This window comes from Malania oleifera, chromosome 4, assembly GCF_029873635.1.
Source record: "Malania oleifera isolate guangnan ecotype guangnan chromosome 4, ASM2987363v1, whole genome shotgun sequence".
NCBI classification, from domain to species: Eukaryota; Viridiplantae; Streptophyta; class Magnoliopsida; order Santalales; family Ximeniaceae; genus Malania; species Malania oleifera.
Window position 1 is genome coordinate 101,954,639 of NC_080420.1, and position 17,684 is coordinate 101,972,322.

A 17,684-nucleotide genomic window follows, 5' to 3' on the forward strand; every position below is an offset into this window, starting at 1 on the left:
GAAAATATAGTTGATTTATTGGAAATATGCATATATGTATTATTTTAGGATTTTAGGGATAGTACGCCATGAGCGAGAGGATTAGGTTGGAGGTGAACCTCCCAACCAGTTAGGTAAGGGAAATATGCTATGCTAGGAAATTTAGAATTATTATTAGAAAAATTATAGCATTTGTTCATTAAGGTACATAGTATATAAAACTATACAATTTTACAGATTTCAGAATATTACTTACTTGGTAGGCCAACCAGAATTAAGTCCCGCCTACGGGCCGTACAACCCTATCATGACAGGTTAAATCATGACGTACAGTTTTCTAGGGTAAACATCTCAATTATGTATATGTATATAATTTTACAGAATATCATCAGATATAGTATAATACTAGAAGTATGAAAAAGTAGAAAACTCAGATATTATAGTTACATTTTAAACTATGATCATTACAAGCTATACTATTTATTGATTTACTGGCTTTTACAGTTTTAGATATTGTCATTATAATATTAATGAAACTCAGATGCCACACACTAGTAATAGCATACTTCCTCTTACTGAACATTGTTTCATCCCAATGGTTTAATATTTTTTAGGTGATCCAGTTAGGCGAGCATATCAGGCTCGCAGATAGAGAGATCTTGTGTACTGCTCTATTTTATAGGGTAAGTGTATTTAGAGGATTATATTTTTTAGCAGATAATACTTGGGTGATGTGTAATATGTATATATGGTTTAAAAACACTAAATTATGGTATTGTAAATATTGAAGTATGACTTTATGTTTTCTGCTGCATAGGCATGTTGATTTATGTATAGGGATACCTCAGTGCCATCTAGCCCTGAGATGTTATAGTAAGTATTACAAGGGTATCAGAGTAAATTATATTTTAAATAGAAAAAAAATGGTATAATTTTTGATTCATTACAATGTGTGAATGTGAGTGTTGTGGTGGTGGAAGTACTTGACGAGGCAATCCGTCTTGTGGGTGGTCTCGCCGACGAGGTTCTGGGACATGTGACCCTCGTCACGTACAAATTGCACGGCTGCACCGTGTACTTCTTGTCTCTTCGGATCCCTTTCTTCACGTCCCTGTACACTAGCTTCTCCATTCCCCACTGGCATCGGCGGAGAGGCAGAGCTGGCTCGACGTGGGCATCAGGAATATATATGTACTAATCTAAATCAAAGAAGAACATCCATTTTGTAGCAAATAACGATGCAAGCAATCGTTCACCACCATAAATTGATTGTGATAGTAACCATCAAATCGTTCCTGCTCTGTGATATCCTGTAGAGTCACATACCCAAACTCCATCCATGGCTTTAGAACCTCGAGAACTTCCTTGTGAATGTCGCCGGCATCGTGGATAACGATATGAGATTTCTCAAAAAACAACCTCACCGTGGTAGGCAATCCATTCCTTCATCCTCTGTGGACTCAAGTTCCCGTACAGAAAAGACCCGCAGTACAAATAATCGTATTTCGGCGACGAAGTGAACAGAGACGCGTCTACGCTCCTTGACATTTTGACCAAGGCTTCGAACATATCAATTAGGTTGAAATTTTGGTCGCTGCCACCGGTCGTGGAGGCATGGAGGACCAATTTCCTGCTAGAGTCGTTGGCTCCAACGTGTTCCAGGAAGGTACAATTCATGACGACGACGGTGTAGAACCGTCCGTAGCCCCAATCAAGGAGGATCTTGTAACTGGTGGCGGAGACAGGTTTAGAGGAATTGAGTGTGGGGAACCACTCGCATTGGTAAGTGGGCTCGCCGAAGACGAGCAGACGTTTGGAGGAGAGGCCAACAATGGCGAAACTGTTGACTCCGCCTCTGTAAGCACTCATGAGGATAAAGTTGTAAGTGGAGGCACCAAAGGGGTTGAACGCACGGTTGATGATGTCGTAGTGGATGGTCTAATCTTTCTCGATGGACGGTGATGGCGGGGGAGACGGAAGCAACGGCGGCGGCGGCACTGGTGGCGATGGGTGGAGACCTTCGGCAGTTGAAGAAGAAGCAATGGAGCCATCATCACCACTGGGAAGCATTCTTCAAAATGGAGTGTATTTTTGGAGACTAGAAAGTGGCGAATATTGGAGGGGGAGAGGGAAAAGCGAGAAGGGACAAACTGGAGGAGAGTGGCTACTGCACCCAGCAAGGGAAGATATGTCAATAGAAGATATGTCAAGAAGATTTTGAGCTCGTTAGCGCACTTTCTTGCAAACCCAATAAACATCTTTTCTCTCTCTCCTTCTCTCTCTCTTTAGCCATTGATGGATAACTACAGTACGAAGGAGAAGAAGAAGAAGGACAAGATCAAAAAAGTGCAGCAGCTGGAGCAGAGCACCCGAAGAAGAACAAATTCTCTCTCTCACTGCCTCTCTTTCACTCTCACTCTCTTTCTCTCTCACACAGGAAGCCCCGTGGGCAACTCCATAAACGCCGTCACCGTCGAGCTCCCCTATGGCGACCCAATTCTCAAACAATTCTCCTTATCTCTCTTACTCAGCTGGAAATAGAAATAGCTAGAAGGAATAGAATCAACTGCATAATAAAGGAAAACGCCAAGTACCTAAACCAAAATGTAATGCTCTGTGATTTGCAGGGGTGGCTGGGTCGGAGTTTGGTTCAAGTCCAGTCACTGGTTCTGAAGGTTGTTCGCCGGAAAGAGAGGGTGGTGGCCTGAGATGGGAGTGAGTTGTTGGTGTAAGATGCTACCGTGAACATAGATTGGAGCTTGACGTGCTGCTAGCCGGTGTTGTTGCCGTGGTGAAACCGAGAGGGTGGAGTTTTGAGTTCTCGGCAGTGTACAGTGGAGGCCTATAAGGGTTCGGTGAGATGGAGATATGAGGATGGAAGTAGAGAGAATCCTAGTATGGAGGGAGATAGAGAGCTGAGAGAAAGATGGGATGCCCAGAAGGTGGTTGTGGCAGAGTGACGAGAGGTTGAGAGAAAAGAAATGTGCGGAAAAAGCTCTCCTGCGTGTGTGAATAGTGATTCCCTCCCTTCCCTGTTTCCTGTGCGCTGAGACTCTCTTTATAGAGAGTCCAGCCATTCATTTCGCGCCAAAAGGTTTGTTAACGGAGGAAAAATTTCCTGTGCGTGGCCAAAAAAAAAAAATACGAACAGAAGAATCTTCTCACCTTTTTGTCATTGTCATTTTTTTTTTTTTTTGGATTTTCTCCCTCAGGATGTACCCCCGAGTAGTATTGGGTGACCTATTGTTAGACGTGTACAAAATTTTTTTTCTAAAATACATACATACAAACATAACACACATATATACACACATACACACATTTGCCTTCTTCTTTATATATATATATATATATATATATATATATATATTATCTTTTGCTTTTTGTTTGTCCAATGTTATTCCTCCTAAAATGAAAATTAAAACTTAGTTCCCGAACATTGAAGGACCCAAACTTGACTACATTAAAAAAGGAACGGGACTCAATTGAAATTCAACGGGACTTAATTAAAATATTGGGACTCAATTAAAAATATCGGGACTCGATTTAAAATACCGGGACTCAATTTAAGACACCGAGACTCAAATAAAAATATTAGGACTCAAATAAAAATACCGGGACTTGATTAAAATTACTGGGACTCGATTTAAAATACCAGGACTCAATTTAAAATACTGGGACTCGATTTAAAATACCGTGACTCAACTTAAGACACCGGGACTCAATTAAAATTACTAGGACTCAAATAAAAATATTGGGACACGATCGGGACTCAATTTAAAACACCGGGACTCGGTTAAAAACATCAGGCTTTTCAAATAGGGTCCTCCAATTTTAGGGATTTGAAGTCAACTTTTATTACATCGGGTCTCCTCAGGGTAGCCTGCTTAAAATTGGGGTGTCGACAGCTGCTCCTCTTTGTAGGCTTCATTGCTTCAATGTAACAGTAGGAACTCTCCTATATTATTTGTAGTAACAAGCCTGCAAAGATAAGAGACACCTATTATAACCAGGTCGGACAACTATTCAGTGCCTTTGGGTTGATCAAGGAGGCTTACCTATCAAGGAGTGGAAATGGAAATGTCACATAGCTCTTTGGAAAGTTCGTAGCTAGCAATTTTTGGTTAGAAGTTAGCGGAGGTGAGTAGTTAGTGGTTAATGTGGGATCAAAAGGAATTAGAGATGACTTGTATTGGGGATGACTCGTACTAGGTATGGGGATGATCAATTGGATGCAAGTCTCGAGATCCTTTGGAAAATGTCCTTAGGTGCAGGGTTCTAAGTCCCTAAAAAATTGCTCTGCTGGGGATTATCAATCGGGTTTAAGATCCCAAGATCCTTTGGAAGATGAGTGTTATGTGTAGGATCTTAGATCTCTGAAAAATGGTTACTTCACTGGGGATGAACAATCGGGTGTACGGTCCCGAGATCCTTTGGGAAAATGAGCATTCAGGTGTAGGGTCCTGAATCCCTAAAAAATGGTTGCTCCATATGGGGATGATGAATCAGGTGTAAGATCCTGAGATATTTTGGAAGACAAGTGCTCAGGTGTAAGATCCTGAGAGTCTTTCAAAAGATGACTGTTCTACTAGGGATGGGTGTAGGATCCCAAAAGTTAGGTAGACACTATTTTAAAGATGAATGCTTAGGTGTAGGATCCCTAAGTGTAGAATTATGAGAGTCGGAAGATAATTCAGGTGTATGACTCCAAAAACTACTTAAGTGTAGAATCATGAGAGTCAGATGGTAACTCGAGTGTATGATCTCGAGGATTACTCACATGTAGAATCATGAGAGTCAGATGAAGGTTCGGGTGTATGATCTTAAAGACTACTTAAGTGTAGAATCTTGTGAGTTAAAATGATTGTTCGAGTGTAGGGTCTCGAGGACTTCTCAGATGTAGGATTTTGAGAGTCTGCTGATTGTTCAAGTGTAGGATCTCGAGGACTTCTCAGATGTAGGATTTTGAGAGTCTGCTAATTGCTCGAGTGTAGGATTTCAAGGACTTCTTAGATTTAGTATTCTGAAAGTCTGTTGGCTGCTCGAGTCTAAGATCTCGAGGATTTCTCAGATGTAGGATTTTGAGAGTATGTTGATTACTCGAGTTTAGGATCTCGAGGACTTCTTAGATGTAGGATTATGAGAGTCTGCTGATTGCTCGAGTATAGGATCTCAAGGATTTCTCATATGTAGGATTCTGAGAGTCTGTTGGCTGCTCGAGTGTAGGATCTCGAAGATTTCTCAGATGTAGGATTCTGAGAGTTTGCTGATTGTTCGAGTGTAGGATCTCGAGGACTCCTCAGATGTAGGATTCCGAGAGTATGCTAATTGCTTGAGTGTGGGATCTCAAGGACTTTTCAGATATAGGATTTCGAGAGTCTATTGATTGCTCAAGTGTAGGACCTTGAGGACTTCTCAGATGTAGAATTCTGAGAGTCTGTTGATTGCTCGAGTGTAAGATCTCGAGGACTTCTCAGGTGTAGGATTCCGAGAATCTACTGATTGCTTTAGAGTAGGATCTCAAGGACTTCTTAGATGTAGGATTCCGAGAGTTTTCTGAGTGCTCGAGTGTAGGATCTCGAGGACATTTCGGATGTAGGATTATGAGAATCTGCTGATTGCTTGAGTATAGGATCTCGAGACTCTTGGTGTCTACTTGAGTGTAGGATCCCGAGGACTTCTTAGATGAAAGATTCTAAGGCTCTACTGATTGCTTGGGTGTTAAAACAAATGGGTTAATTTTCTCCTGGGTCAATTGCCCCAGTTTCAAAGCAAATGTCTCAATTTGTTCTTGGGATCAGCTGCCCTAGTTTCAAAGTATGTCAAGTTGTGCCTGGGGTCAGCTACCCGAGTTTGCAAGTGAATCAATTTGTGCCTTAGAATCAGCTGCCCTAGTTTCCAGGTATACCAATGTGTGTCTGGGGTCAATTGTCCTAGTTTCCAAGCATGTCAATCCGTACCTAGGGTCAACTGCCCCAATTTTAAAGTAATCAAATTTATACCTGGGGATCAGCTACCCCAGTTTCCAGGTATGGCAATCTATGCCTTGGGTCAATTGCCCAATTTTCAGGTAACTCTTTGTGTGCCTAGGGTCAGCTTCCCCAGTTTCCGGAGATTTCTCAGTGAAGTATGCCAGATGACCGTTCAAAAACTCATTCAACCAGACAAGTATGAATGGTGCTCTATTTTATGCATGTTGCTACTGACAATGCCTAAATGTGGAGATGAGTGTGCATGTTTCTACTTATGATGCCTAAATGCGGAGGTAAGCATGCATGTTGATGTTATGTGCTTGCATTTGGTTTCTTTTCTATGCAATGCATGATAATGTATGAAATTTCTTTTTTCAATATGCCTATAATCATGAACCCAATCTCTGATCTTGGTCATATATTCGAATTCCAATTCGAGGTGAATGTCTCTGAACTGGTTCCCCTGAAGCTCAACGTGAAATTTGCCCCAGTTAAATTGGTCTATGCCTGCTCTCAGCGATGTTTTCAAATTTTACTTTGACATTAAGGCACCTGAATTGGCTTGATTGGAACTCAACATGGAATCTACCCCAGTTACATTTACTTGTCATTGGTTTTGGCCATGTTTTAACATTTCAATCTAGATGGAAGATTCCTAAATTGGCTTGACTAGAACTTAACATGATACCTGTTCCAGTTAGATTCATTTTCGTCATTAATCTTGGCCATGTTTTCAAATTCTACTTTGGTTATGAAGACACCAAAACTGGCTTGACTAAGGCTCAACACGAAATCTACCCCTGCTACATTTATTTGTCATTGGTCTTGGCCCTGTTTCCAAATTCTGCTTTGATATGAAGATGCAGGAACTGGCCTCATTGAAGCTCAACACGAGTCTGCCCCAATTACATTTATCTGTGGTTGATTATATTCACTTGGCATTCCTTGAATAGGAACATTCTTGGCGATTCCTTGCAAGATACCTTCTTTAACTATCCATTCCTCTTTTGGAACTTTTGAAGAGTGAGAAAGGGAGTCTCTTTTTTCATAGGATGAATGTCCATGCATTTAGGACATCAATTTGCTAAATCAAGAGATCAGATGCACAAAATAGATGTTTTACCATGTTCATGCTATTTCGAAAGGAAAAATTTTTATGTTAGTATTCAAAAGTCATGTGACATTGGTGCTAGTCTATTAGGCTGAATACCTAACTCTCTCCCTTTGTCGATTGCCCCTGTTTTATCATGGGAAACCTCTCCTTTTCTGTCTTATTTTGCTGTGAACCCACTGGAAATCTCTTGTTTAACTGTTGCTCCTAGTTTAGCCAATACGACCCATTATTTGATCTCAAAATGGTCTTTAAGACTCAGGACGAAACGTAGGCTTAGAGATTTAGGTTTTCAGAAGAGAAAGGAAACTAAGGCTCAAAAATCTCATCCCTTAAATGATATATTCTACCCTGCTTTGTGGCTAGGCGTTTTTACATGAGTTTGACCGAACTTGTCCTTTTGAACAAGATGCCTACGTACCTCTTCAAGATCAGGTCATTACATAGTTCAAACTCAATCATTGAGTCTGACAATTCATTTGAGACAACAATGTCTGCCAATCTAGTCAGATCTTTCATTTGGATTGTAATATAGGCTTAGGGTACTGGTTAGAGAAGAAAATGGTACAATACGGCTCAAGCTTTGCTAAATTTAAAAAGGGTAATCCTTGGTCAAAGATCACATCTTAAGCATGTCCCTTTTCATTTCCTTTCTTTTTTTTCTTTTTCTGCATTTTTTTTTTTTTTGCTTTCCCTTTTATGAAGGATTTTTTTTTTAGCATCATGTTCATTGGAAGCTCAATTGGGACTAACCTTTTTTAAAACTGCCCCAGTATGGGGTGTGATCATTTGACGAGTTAATCAAGAATTAAATTCTTTTAGGCTCAAGAAGGCTTGCAAGGGGTTTTTCTTTTTCTCAATTTTTCTTTCTTGGTAGCCAAAAAATGGCCTGCCGTCATTTTGGGTAACCAATTGTTGTCTCATATGATCTATCAGACCTTTGAAACCCCGAACCCAATTAAGTTTTTGGAAAATGACTTTTGAAGAAAATGGCTTAACATTCAAGCTCAAACGTATTAGCAAATGGTAAATCCACATTTGGGTTCATTTTAGGAGGACTGGTCGGCTAAAGATGGTCATGAATCATTTGATCAAAATGAGAGTAATGAAATGACATGAGATTGTTGGAACAACACAGTCATTTCATTGAGTTCCTTCGAGAGTAAAATACTCCTTCATAACATTCAAATTCAATGAGGTAAGGACAATTATTCCATCCTCCTATTCTTTCGCCTTTGGGTTAAATTTTCAAAATTAACATCTCTTCCTGACTCGTGAATGATGGTAATGTTACTTTCCCTATTCCCGCATAAAACACGAGCGAACAAAATTTTGCAATTGAACTCATGATGCAAATGATATACGAAAGTGCAAAACTTCATTTCATTGATGGGGACAAAATTCTCTGAGACGAAAATGTCACAGAATTACAAAGAGAAAATGAAAATAAAGAAATAAAGAAGACAAAAGCACCATATGAAGTGGATTGGATAGTCAAAAGTCTGTCTATTTTGTATTTCTGCTTTGACAGCAAAACGGTAAACTGATTCATTCAGGCCATATCTAATTATTCTTCTGTCTAGCCCTGGCTCCCAGATCTTCTTATAGCGTGTTAACCACTTCCTTCCCCATGATTGGGCAGGGGACCGTTCTAAATTCCTGACTATTTATCATCGAAATCCAAAAAACTGGCGTCTCTCAACGATTGTACCTTGTGCTTAAATGTCCAACATCGGTCAACGGTGTGGCCCAGTGAATTAGAATGATACGTGCAGCGAGCATCCGGGTCATACCATTGTGGTAGGGGATACCGTACAACTACTCCAAGGATGACCGAGATGAGATTTCTTTCAAGCAATTGGGGCAACAATTCCGAATAGGACATAGGAATTGGCTCGATCCTATTAGGACCCCTTCTTTGCGTCTGAACATTTTGCTGAGTGAGCATAGGCCCTGAGGGAGTGAGTTGGGGTCTTATGCCTGCATGCACTACCTGATTAATGGTGGGTTCGGCAAAAAAATTTATCCTTAACCCCCTATTCCATCTGCCTTGGTAATAACGCCCTTGAATCATGTGGGCTTCCTCATCTTTCTTCTTGTTAGTCCACTTCTTGCTCGAACCAATCTCGGCATTATCATCCTGGACCTGGCCTGCCTTTCGGCCTCAATCCTTCCTCCCATGGTCACAATATCCATGAAATCATAGGGAGTTGCTCCTAGGAGATGCCTTCGGTAGGGGTCTTTTAGTGTACTCACTAATAACGTGGTGGCTTCCCGGTCACCTATCGAGGGGGCCCACTTGGATCGCCACATCCTTCCACCTATAGGTGTATTCTTGAAAGGTTTCTATAAGCCTCTTTTCCATCTCTAGCAGGGCCATCCGATCTGGCTCCATTTCCATAACATGACGGTATTAGGTTACGAGCTTTGGCCAAATCTCCCCATGAGTGGATCCGGGTCCTGTCTTGCTGTATGTACCAATGGATGGCCGACCCAGTCAAACTACTCTGAAAGCAGTGCATCATCAGTTTTTCATTGTCTGAGTATGCTACCATCACCTGACAATACAATCGCAGATGTGTTCAAGGACACCAGGTTCCATCGAACTTCTTGAAGTCCGAGATCTTGAATTTTGGTGGTAGGACCACTTTCGGTACTAGGAAAAGGTCTGCCGGATTAACAGAATCGAATGAATTAGATCCTTCAATGGCTTTTAACCATTCTTCAAGCACGTTATAGCAACACTTGGTTGCGATTTTGCTTGCCCTCACATCTGTCAACATTATCAAGGGTACTCCAACCACTGGAATTCCTGGCACTAGTGCGGTAGGAATGAATGAAGCGCTATTTGGAAGTGGTTTTCCTACGGTGACCGGAGGTTGTGCCGATGTTTGCCCGTGGACTGGTGTGGACCCTAAAGGATGAGCAGGGTCTGAATCCTTCTCATTATCTTGCAACCACACCGTTTTCCCTTTACCTATTAGTAAGTTCAAAATCTTACTCATTTTGTCATTCAATTCTTCTTGCCCCTGTTCTATGTCCAAGATTTTGCTTTCCACTTTTTCAGCCATAATCCTTACTATAATTCTTGTATTGTAAGGGTGGGTAGAGGTGGGCTCAATGTTGGAATTCCAAGCTTTAGTTCGGCCTGATTTTACAAGAAATTGGAATATGATTACCGACCCATTGGAGAAGAACAATCATGCATCATGTGTGAACTTATGCATGTATGCATGTAATGCAACCTAAATAATCATTTGGCCAGAGTTCATAGAAAAACCTTATCCATTAATGATCCTAGGACTGATCCATTTTCCCCATGGCAGGGTACTTTGGGAAATAAAATTTGACTTCCCAAAAATGAATTGGGCTTTTCTCAAAACATTGGCTAAGTGATAGGGATGCCTAAGTGGATGCAGAATGTACAACACAAAGCATTTCAAAACATATATACAACAGACATGGATTACAACACGTGGAGAAGGATGTGGCTTTTGTCTCAACCCCGGGCTAAGGATGTACACAGGGTTTTTTGAGGCTCTATCCTAAGTAGGGGATTCCAAATGATTATGTGTGGTTAAGCTCTAATCCCCATAGACAAAAGGTCTCCAGATTGAAACTCCATCCTTCCTCACAAAGGTCCGGACAAAGCTCGCACTAAGCGGAGTGGTTAGCGGGTCCCCATAAGCTCTGCCACATGGGGACTGACACTATTACACTCCTTTCTAATCCTAGTAAGGGAAAGCCCGGGTATAAAGCTGTGAAAGTGTATGAACTCATCTTTTAGCCTAAACCCTTTACCCCACATTTATCCACATGTTTATTCAAACATAAATGGAAACAAAGTATTTACAATTAATCACTAACGTTTATTCAAACACTAATGGAAATAAATTTTCACAATTAACTATAATTAATCAAAGAGATGGGTGCAGCATGTATGACATGACACAAAGTATATACAAAGGACCAGAACAAGTCATGTGGAGAAGGATGAGGCTCCTGTCCTGACCCCAGGTGGCTTCATCTATCATATCGAGTTCTTCAAAGCTCTATCCTAGGTAGGGCGTCCTATGGAAAAGTACGTGTGGGTAGGCTCTAATCCCTATAAACAACAGGTTCCCAAATTGAAACTTCAATCCTCCCTCATAGTGGTCCGGAGAAAGTTCAAACCGAGCAGAGTGGTTTGCACTCCCCCAAGGACCATGTCCCATGAGGGCTAACGGTATTGTGCTCCTTTCTATTCATAAATGGTGAAGCCCGAGTAGAAGGCTGGTGAAAGTGTGTGAATTCATATGCTTAGCCTAAACCCACTATCCCAACATTTATCCATTTATTCATAATTAAACACATGCTTTATTTTAAAAAAAATTATGGAAACAAGTAGTCACATGCTTATCATCACACGCTAAATCAAGGTATTCACAATTACTCGCATGCTTATATAGTCAATAAAGCCATCACAAGCAAAGCCAAGCATTTATTCATTCACTTATAGTTACTGTGGTTATTCGCGAAGTACCTGCAAACAAATAAACATATGAACAAAATATACAAAACAAGGAAGGAGTAGACAAGAAGGCTTATTAGATTTGAATTTTGAGATAATCCCAAATAATCATTGGCTCGACTCTCTAATGTCCCCAACGGAGTCGCCAAGCTATCGTGACATCCCGAACCCGCCAAACATGCACGGGTGCAGCTGCGAATTGGGAAAATGGGTGAATTTTGAAAAGAATATTTTTTTGGACAACATGGTGTAATAGAGTCGCCACTAGCCTTTTTAAGTGCGGTTGGAACACTTGATTGCTACCCAATTTAGGGTAGAGTCGGTCTGCTTTGCTAAAATCAGGATCAGGAGTACGGTTACGTGAGGGGAAGGTATTAGCACCCCCTACGCACTTGTTCTTACGTACGGTACCAGATTAAACGAAAATTATCCCACAAGTTAAATGTAATAAGCCTTTAAGATTACTGCTTTCCAAAAATCGAAAAAATGAAGGTACTATATAGGTATTCCCTCATAACCGAGGCATATCGTACTCCGAAGAGTTCATGCCTCCCTTTGAAATCATCAGAATTGGAAAATCGAGAAATTGGGGTACAAAATACACTCTCAGCTCTTTTGAAATTTTGTAGGTTTTTCTTAAGTATGAAAAGTAATACTCCGGGAGGTTTTTTGGACTCGTTCGGGATTTGAGTCCTCTAAAATATTTTCTAAGGCCTTTTCTGAATTTTTTGTGATTGTGAAAACATTTTTATGATTTTTTAATATTTTTCCCACATATTTAAATAATACAAAGACAATTAAAGCAAAAATCATGAAAATATGTGTGAAAGTATTTTCAAAATTTTTTCCAAGTTTTTTGAATGATTTTTCTAAAATTTTTGTGATTTTTGTGGACTTTGTGAATTTATTTAATTAAAATATGAAACGAACCAAAAGACAAAACTGGTCCTATGTCGGTTCAAAGGACCCAACCGGTTCGGGAAAGAACCGGTCCTAGAGGGGTCGACCAGTTTTAGGCCCCGTCAAGTCCAACGTCAACACGCGATGCCTTTCACGTGGGTGGTCCGTGTATGGAATGCGTGAGTTCATGTGTGCTAGTGTGAATTTTGTGCGTGCATGAGTGCGTGTTTTGGTGTATATTGTGTACATGTATGAGTGTGTGTGCATGTGCATGGGTTGTATACATGCATGGGTGTGTGTGCATGTGCATGGGTTGTATACATGCATGGGTGTGTGTGCATGTGGATGGGTGGGTACGTGCATGAGTGGGTGAGTTGGCGTGTGTTGTACGCGTGCATGAGTGTGTGTAAATTTGTGGTGTGTGAGTTGGTGTGTGTGCAGGTTGTGCAGTGATGTACATTAAATTAGTGTGTAATGTGTGAGGTAGTGCGTGTTGGTGCGTCTTTTAGTGTGTGTGTGTGTGCGCGCGCGCGCGCAGGTGTGTGTATAGGTGTGTGTTGGTGTGTTTTTTAGTGGGTGAAACAGTATGTGTGTATTTGAGTGTTGTGGTGGTGGAAGTACTTGACGAGGTGATCCGTCTTGTGGGTGGTCTCGCCGACGAGGTTCTGGGACATGTGCACCCCCGTCGCGTACAAATTGCATGGCTGCAGCGCGTACTTCCTGTCTCTTCAGATCCCTTTCTTCACGTCCCTGTACACTAGCTTCTCCATTCCCCATTTCCTGAATGACTGATCGGCATCAGCAGAGAGGCAGAGCTGGCTCGACATGGGCATCGGGAATATAGATGTACTCGTCCACATCAAAGAAGAACATCCATTTTGTAGCAAATTTATAACGATGCAAACAATCGTTCACCACCAGAAATTGATTGTGATAGTAACCATCAAATCGTTCCTGCTCTGTGATATCCTGTAGAATCACATACCCCAACTCCATCCACGGCTTCAGAATCTCGAGAACTTTGTGAATTCCATTGGCATCGTGGATAATGAAATGAGATTTCTCGCCGAACAACCTCATGTGGTAGGCGACCCATTCCCTCATCTTCTACGGACTCAAGTTCCTGTACAGGGAAGACCCGCAGTACAAATAATCATATTTCGGTGGAGAAGTGAACAGAGACGCTTCTACGCTCCCTGGCATTTCGACCAAGGCTTCGAATGTATCAGTCAAGTTGAAATTTTGGTCGCCGCCGCCGCCGGTCATGGAGGCGTGGAGGACCAATTTCTTGCAGGAGCTGTTGGCTCTGAAAGGTTTCGGGAAGGTACAATTCATGACTACGACGGTGTAGACCCGTCCATAGCCCCAATCAAGGAGGATCTTGTAACTAGTGGCAGTGATGGATTTAGAGGAATTGAGTGCGGGGAACCACTCACATTGGTAAGTGGGCTTGCCGAAGACGAGCAGAGGATTGGAGGCTAGGCCGACAATGGCGAAAATGTTGACTCCGCCTCTCTAAGCACTCATGAGGATAAAGTTGTAAGTGGCGGCGCCGAAGGGGTTGACCGCGCACTTGATGATGCCGTTGTGAATGGTTTGATCTTTCTCGAGGGACGGTGGTGGCGGGGGATACGGAAGCAACGGCAGCGGTGGCGCCGGTGGCGATGGGGTGGAGACCTCCGGCGGCTGAATAAGAGGCGATGGAGTCATCGCCACCACTGGGAGGCGGTCATCAAACTGGAGTGTATTTTTGCAGACTAGACAGTGGCGAATATTAGAGGGGGAAAAGGGAAAAGCGAGAAGGGAGAAACTGGAGAAGGGTGGCTACCACGCCTAGCAACGGAAGACAGGTCGAGAAGATTTTGAGCTCATTAGCACACTTTCCTACAAACCCAATAAACATCATTTTCTCTCTCTCCTTCTCTCTCTCTTTAGCCATTGATGGATAAGAACAATAGGATGGAGAGAGAAGAAGAAGAAGAAGAAGAAGACGAGATAAAAAAAGTGCAGCAACAGTGAAAGTAGAATATGATTCCAAGAGGGGGATGAATTGGATTATTTAAAATTTTTAGGCTCTTCTTAAAACTTTTACTTGATTTAGTGTAACAACAAAAACATAAATAAATCAATCAAACCAAAACACACCACAAATTCTAATCAACCACAATATTGAAATCAATCAATCAAAACAAACAAAAACTCGATGCTTTTAGTCTTTGGTAATAGCCCTGTGATTATATGCAAGCCCTGTTTTGTTTTTGTTTTGTAATGTGCTCTCTTAATCAAGATTTCTACAAATTAACCAATGTACTGCTTTTAGGGTTTTCACAAAAGGCTAATTAAACATACTTTCTAAAATTAAGAGTCTTCTCTGAATTTTTACTTAAGCCCTACAATCAATCAATTTGCATCCAACAAATACAAGTAAAATGCAGCAAGTAAAGAGTAAGGAAGAGAGAAGAACACCGAGATTTTATGAGGTTCAGTTTATCCCTAGCCTATGTTCTCGCCTTTGGCAAACCACCAAATGATTCACTAGCTTCGTTCCTTTACCAAGCGGAACAACACCTTTTACAATCACTCCTTCAAGTAGGTTAGAGCCCGCCTCTCCAAACGATATTCCCTCGTTCGGTAAACAATCCAACAAGCCTGGAATTATCCATTAACTACAAGAGAAATAGCAAATAGATGTGTACAAAAAGTGCTCACACACAGAGCTAATTAGTACAATTTCAAATCTATATACTTCAGAATTTAAATATCAAAGTTGAAATACAATTCGAAGCTCAAGATTAGAATTCACCAAGTTCCCTTTTCTCCAGATGATAAATCAGTATGTAGAACTCAGGGATTGATGATCAACACTTTAAGAATATCAGCACTTTCAGATTGCAAGTGTTTGAGCAAGTAGTAATTTTGAATGCAAGAGAGTTTAGAGCAAAATTTTCAATTCTTGGTATTAATCAATTTATAAAACCATGCATTTATAGGCCAATAAAGTTAGTTTCGTGCTACCCAAGATTACTTGGAGTGTTTCCCAAGTTTTAGGAAAATTTGGAGCACAAAAAACCATTTTAAAACATTTAAAATATTTTAAAAAATTGACCGTTAACAGTGTTCAGATGACTAAACCTTCGAGGTCAGTCTTCTAAAGTTCCTTAAAGTTTTGAAAATCTTGAACTGGACACAGGGTCAAACGTCTAAAGTTAGGGCTCAGACTTTTGAAGTTTTCAGTTTAGACGACTGAAGTCAGAGTTCAGTCTTCTGATGTGCTACTGCATGTTTCTGTGTTTCACCAATAAATCTTTAGACGACCGAACTTAATCTTCAGACTTATGAAATAATTCTTCAGACAATTGAGCTTAAACCTCAATCTTCTGAAGTTATATCTTCAAACTTCTGAGCAGCAACTTCAGTCTTTTGAGTAATATACTTTCTGGCTTTTTTATTTCCATTTCAAAAAATCTGTTTTGCTCTCTTTCTTTGCTCTTTTATAAACTATTTTTTAGGGTTTTTAAAATAGGTCTCTAAGTCCATGAATTACCCCTAAAGAGCTTCAAATAATATTTCAATAGATATTCAATTTTGAAGTACTTACATTTCTCATCCTAAAACCTTATACTCTAAGCTTAAAATCTTCCATGACATGGTCACTTTGAAATCCCTTGGACTTTAGCTTGAGCTGGTTTTAGTTTCCTCATGCATTAATCAATCTAGTGTTGCTTTGAGCTTCGCTTGGATCACTTGTTGATGAGTGTAGCTTGATGGTCCATAATGATCCTTGTATTATTGTCAAACCTGAAACATTATTACTCAACCAATCCAAGTTAGATTATCCTTTGTTTGTTATCACCAAAACTAATTGAAAAACCCAGTTAGGCCAACAATCTCCCCTTTTTTTATGATGACCAATAAGGAGTAAAGATGAAAGTTCCTTTGAAAAAAAGCTCCCCCTTACAATAAGCATCCTTTTAACATTTAATAAGAGTAATGATAAAATTTTCAAGTAAACAAATAGCATATCATCCAACATGTAATAATATTTAACAAGTATGTCACACTTTATTCAATATGAATCTTTTAGCTCATAAAGTATGATTTCGTTAAATTCATTCACAAGATATGTATTACTTGAAAAATGATTTCTTATATTTGTATAACTTATTCACCTTTTCTTGTGCCAATTTTTATATTTGTATAACTTATTCACCTTTTCTTGTGCCATTTTTATATTTGTCATATTTACACTTTAGCTCATTTTGTATCATCTTTGCTAACAATTTTCTCCCCCTTTGTCATTATTCAAAAAGAAACAAGGGATAGGAAATAGGATCATATCATAAACGCAAAGATGTCTTTACACAGAGGGAATTACATTCAAAAAGTGTTAAAAAAAAACAAACAACTCATAAAACAACTTTAGCTAGTCAAACAACTCAAACAGTGTCATACAATTCAAACAACTTATAAATACAACATCAGCTAGTCATCTACTCTAGTTTCTTCATCTTCCTATTCTTCTTCTTCTTCTTGACCTTTTTCTTCTTCCTGACCTCCTTATTCTTCAGATCCTTTTTCTTCGTCCTCAGTTTCTTCTTCAGAACTATCAGCTTCACTGCAAGGAGCTGAGCTGATGTCCATGGGATCACCACCCCTAAAGGATTTTTTCTGATGTTCCTCAATCCGAGTTATGTGTTGATCAAGTGAGGTGACTTTCTCCTTGATACTTTGAATCCCAGATCGCACTTCAGATGAGAAAGTGGAGAAGTCTTGCTGAAAGGACAAAAACCATGAGGGTGCATCTTGTGAAGATCCCTGATCATGTGTAGGAGGAGCTGCTACTGAGGCTGTTGGAGCACGCTGAGGTCTACCGATCTTAAAATACCAACCCTCATTGCCTTTGTCGTACCCCATTTATTTTAAGGTGGAAAGATTGAAAAGATCATATCGGGTTCTTTTAACGAAGAATTCAGGAGCACTTGAGATATGAAGATGAGCAAAGAGAAGGGTGGGAACACCACCATACGGGAGAACAACCGTAGTGGATTCTAGTTTGGCCCACATCCATTTTATAATCAAGCTGGCCAAATCTAGTTTTTTACCTTTAAGAAGACACCAAAGAACAAAACATTCTATGTATGAAAGATGATCGAACGAACCTTGTTTGGGGAGAATATTATAGGAAATAATCTTATGTAGAATTTGGGCTTTT

General features: G+C 40.3%; 2 pseudogenes; both read right to left on the reverse strand.

Annotated features, from left to right (window-relative positions):
• Positions 1-922: 922 nt before the first annotated feature.
• Positions 923-10,133, reverse strand: LOC131153912 (galactan beta-1,4-galactosyltransferase GALS3-like; annotated as a pseudogene).
• A 2,908-nt stretch (positions 10,134-13,041) lies between these two features.
• Positions 13,042-14,411, reverse strand: LOC131153913 (galactan beta-1,4-galactosyltransferase GALS3-like; annotated as a pseudogene).
• Positions 14,412-17,684: the final 3,273 nt, after the last annotated feature.